A 5,116-nucleotide genomic window follows, 5' to 3' on the forward strand; every position below is an offset into this window, starting at 1 on the left:
TAATTTGTGCAGAAATTACAAGACGCAGCAAAAGATTACACGTTGGGATTACCATTCGGGGTTTTGTTGTCCGGCGGTCATTCGCGGTCGCGTTCCAAACCGTTGGACTATCGTCCTAAGACGTGGTGATTTCCTTGAAGTGAAGTTGTCATAAGTTGTTGGGATTTGAACCAGTTACGTCACTCCGAGGTGACTTCAAGAATGGATTTTATGAAGCCACGTCCGGATGATTCACTGGCTGTTCAAGATGAATGTACCATCTACGGCTGCATTTGGCAATACCTAGGTGATGTTTGACTGAAGTGAGCTATCACATGGTATATTGCGACAAGGGTGATGAAATTTAAGTGATGTGTGATGCATGTGAGCTGCCAGGGTGGATGAAAAGCAGTAGTGAGAGGAGCTTGGGTACCTAGTTCTCCTCATGACTCAGGCTAAGCGAGCTATGAAATGAAATGGACGAAAGGATTTATTATAGTAAGTGGCATTGAAACCTTCCAGTAGTGAAAAACAGATATTTATCATGTATATTATGAACGCTAGCAAAATTTCACTTGGAGAGACAACTCCAGACAGTTGGACTGAGAAAATTCCATTGTGCTTTATTTTGGGATCACCCGTTAGGATCACATGGTTACGATTTCCTTTTTTCCTTGCCGTTGCACTGGTACGATGGACACTAGTACAAACCGGCGGGTTGTCACCGCGCGGTCACTGGTTGTCACCGCGCGGTCTGTCTGGTACGGACGAACCTGGTCTGTCACCGCGCAGTCTGTCTGGAACTGGAAAAGGCAGCCGAAGTGCCTTTTCTGTCAGCCGTCAAAGTTTGGAACCGTCTAAATTTTCACCTTCAGCCAAACCTTTTAGAAACCGCTGCAATATGCACCAAACATTTTCGTGTCAGTAGTTCATTTGCGCTAAAGTGTCATTTCATGGCCATTAAACACTGCATGACAGTTAAGAATGATAGTTTAGAATTATCAAATGCAGGCATACTTGACATAACCAGCTTAGAGACGTGTGGTCTCCTGTTTAGTTTTTGGGAGGGGTGTGCCTCCTAACCAGGGATGTAGTTTCCTACTATTTTTTATGATTTTTGTCCATTTTTTGCATTAATCATAAGTCTGAGGGTTCAGCCGAAAACTAATTTTGAGAAACTACACACCTGCTCCCAACTCTCAAAACAAAGCGCGCTAAATCTGGAGGTCTAGCGCACTTTTCTTTCTCCTCCCTCGTTCGTCCCTCACCCTTCCACATTTCGCAAAACCGCAGCCCTGCAGCCTTGCCTTTAAGGAAAGCACGGTTCTACAACCATCTGGAAACAACATCATTTTTGGTTTTACGACGCCATCGTGTAATCAGATGAAAGCGTTGGCGACCTTCACTATCTTTGCATAATCGCTACCGGCGCAGGACCCACACTACGTAGCATAAGGCCCATTAATTGGTGCAAAACCGATGCAACATTGGTATCAACAGATGCAGACGACATTTTTCATCATCTCTATCATCTTCATTTAGGCTTATATGCAATATGATGGGAATCAAAAGGGTTTCAACACACGTCTGTGCACCGGCCAGAACGCCAAATCTGAGATACGACGAGCAATGTGAGGCCAACGCTAGCGGTCGCTTGGTCTAATTTGTTTTCATTTTTGCAATTTTGTCAACAATTAGCAGGTAAAGTTTCCGTTTTTGTCACCTATTACAGCCAGTAAATCAAAAACTTTTGAGCCCATGAGTTCAACATTTATAGGCGTAAAAAGGTGTGAACAAAAGTAGTGAATGGCGCAAAAACGAATGGGATGCCAGCATTAATGCCGACAGTAAACGCCAACATTAGCACCATTAGTTAAACGACAATATTACAGCCAATAGTACCGCTTGACGCATTCAACAGTGCTTTGTATCGCCGTTCAAATACGTTCAAAACGAATTTGTCTACCCCGTTATTCGCGTTAGATGCGTGCCTTAAAATACACCGCAGCATGAGTAAGACCGAGACAACGGGCGACGTTGGTACGTACGATGGCTGAAGGTTACTGCAAAAAGAGGCATGTGACCAAACATTGCCGCTGGCCACCCAGTAACAAGGCTCGCCCACTCAAATAACAACCACATCCTCCAATATCTTGTGAAGCATCTGCCTGCCGCCCGAACTCTTCCCCGAGAGAGGCACCGATGAGATGTGTGAAGGCACCGATGATAAATGGCATGATGTGCTGAGGAGTTTGAGAACTTATTAGCAAACTTCTACCGCCACGCAGAACACTGGATAAATATTCTCATCTTGCCAGCTCCGGATTTTCGCCACACAAATGGAGATCGATTACGGCAGGGGCCAAAGATCATCTGGAAGCCCGCTACACCACGCATGAATATTAGCAATGCGCTGTCTTTTCAAAACTTACGTACTGATGCGGGTAATACAGAGAAAGAGGGAGAGAGAGAGAGAGAGAGAGAGAGAGAGAGAGAGAGAGAGAGAGAGAGAGAGAGAGAGAGAGAGAGAGAGAGAGAGAGATATATATATATATATATATATATAAAGGTATAAACATATATATATATATATATATATATATATATATGTATATATATACATATATATATATGTATATATATATGTATATATATATATATATATATATATATATATACATATATATATATTCAAGGAACATGGTTGTGAATATGCATAAATGGAAAGCATTTTCTGTAACGCGTGGATAGCCCGTTGTTTTGCGCCTGTCGCCAAAGAGTGCTTCGTGGGTTGGAATGGCGACATGCGTTGTTCCGACAGCTTATTCTTGAATTTCGAATGCTATCGGTACGCGAGCACTTTTCCTCCAAGTATGTTAGATGCCTCTGTCCGTTCCTGGCAGCTGGCCCACGGCTAGCTGGTAGTCAGCCTGGGCTTGACGCGAGGTGCGCCGACCAGAGCACACGGGGCATAAGACAGCACGTTTTTGGAAAATTGAACATTTTAAAGCTGTTTTCCATCGTACGGATGTTTGGAACATGTGGCTCTTGACGCAGTTGGACACTGAAAACCTATGCATATACTTATAGACCTAGGAGTAGGCCTCAAACTGCAGTTTTTTGTTTCAACTTTTCACGACCCCATGGCGTAAAGGCAGTACTGGACCCCGTTGGTTTTTAATATTTTGGTATCATAACCAAACTTGCTTGACTTCCTGACAGTTAAAATCATTCATGCAATACAATATTATATCAGGACGCAAAAACGTCATGTCTGGTCGACCTATTGAGATCAAGGCCACTTAGTACATGGTATCCGTTCGTGATAAATTGGTACGTGGACCTAATATAATTTTCATAGTCGTGATCACTGACCAGGTCGCCGCGGGGCATCATAAGCCATGCGACTCAGAACGGGCAATTCGTATAACAGGACCTGACCTAGCTTTGAAAGACTAATCATTGATCTCGCATTGAGCTTTGATAACAATATTGCACATTCCTCACGCGGAAGAATGCGTCCCTAATTTGATATCGGTTTCAATTAAATACGCCCATCATTGTGCACTAAACAGTGCTCCGGTGATAGGATCTGTAAGGGATTGTTGAGGTATTTTAGGTGACTCAATGTCATTTTCCACTGTACAGAAGCACTTATATTTTTCAGGGGCGAATTGGACTGGATCTCGACTGCCGCTCCATTTTCCGACAAGACGATCATATCTCCGGATTACAGGGGATTACAAGTGACTATTGCAGGGGATCACGAAAGGCAAAATAACATCCCAAGTGGTCACGTGCTAAGAGTCGTGTGAAACAAAAGCTGGATCGCAGCTGTTCTTTCACGCAAATATAAATATATCCCACACGATCAATGAGTCCGTGGTGTTGGCTGTGCAAGCATGCACGTATACGAATGCACACTTAGCATGGCCGCGCGCCCAAAGCGTACTCGACCGATCGACACGTGCCTGACATACACGTAACCAGCATACTCGACTTGCTGCGTTGGAAGCGGCCTCACGATGATCAATATGTTGAACGTCGTAAAGATGGTCAAACGGCAATATATTTTCTTATACGTGTCCATTATTGCCCATTATATGTCCATAAATGTTCACTATATATTCATTAATGTTCATTATATGTCCATTAAACGTCAATGTATGCTCCATGGAAGGGATAGATACAAGCGATTGGGTGATGTGATTGCGTGCCCCAAGCACACTTTTATAAGTGATCATATTAAATATACGGCTGTGCGATGCACATTTGCGTGATTGTTGCAATGCGCTTTGTGCATGGAAATAACTACAGCATAAACGCAGGGAATGCAAATGTACGTGCTAGATAGATATAACATTCATGGACACAATACAGCGCTGTAAAGGAGCACACCGGCCGATATAAATCATTCATAAATATGTATATGTGTGCCTGAATTATTATATTCCTCCCAACATGTAACGTCTGTTAAGCTATTTTTGTTTATGAGCAACTAAACACAGACGATCCCAGACAAGTGATGGCTAAATCATAAGATATCCGACTGGACCGTTGCACAAAACACCAACGGTTTCCTTGTACTATGTGATAATCAGATCTGCTTGTCATGGAAATGTGTGCTATTATTCAGATGCCTTGGAATTATTATGTTTGTCTAGATCGGCTAGGGCTTTGTGACACAATGCAGAAAGAAAATTGCGGTGCTCGTGCCTGCATAAGCAATTTCTGTTACCATTGAATTTGAGCGATTATCGCAAAAAGCCGACAAACATGATGTGTAATATGTGCATTCCAAATAGAACGAGGATTGCCATCCATCGTGGGAGAGAGAGAGAGAGAGAGAGAGAGAGAGAGAGAGAGAGAGAGAGAGAGAGAGAGGGAGAGAGAGAGAGAGAGAGAGAGAGAGAGAGAGAGGGAGAGAGAGAGAGAGAGAGAGAGAGAGGAGAGAGAGAGAGAGAGAGAGAGAGAGAGAGAGAGAGAGAGAGAGAGAGAGAGAGAGAGGGAGAGAGAAGAGAGAGAGAGAGAGAGAGAGAGAGAGAGAGAGAGAAGAGAGAGAGAGAGAGAGAGAGAGAGAGAGAGAGAAGAGAGAGAGAGAGAGAGAGAGAGAGATGGGAGAGGCGGGACTAAAGGA

General features: G+C 43.5%; 1 protein-coding gene across 1 annotated transcript in view; it reads left to right on the forward strand.

Moving 5' to 3' along the window:
• Window positions 1–5,116, forward strand: part of LOC119097596 (adhesion G protein-coupled receptor E3) — a 34,407-nt gene that overhangs the window by 815 nt on the left and 28,476 nt on the right. The window lies entirely within an intron of this gene.

This window comes from Pollicipes pollicipes, unplaced genomic scaffold (assembly GCF_011947565.3).
Source record: "Pollicipes pollicipes isolate AB1234 unplaced genomic scaffold, Ppol_2.1 Scaffold_4295;HRSCAF=5057_pilon_pilon_pilon, whole genome shotgun sequence".
NCBI lineage: Eukaryota > Metazoa > Arthropoda > Thecostraca > Pollicipedomorpha > Pollicipedidae > Pollicipes > Pollicipes pollicipes.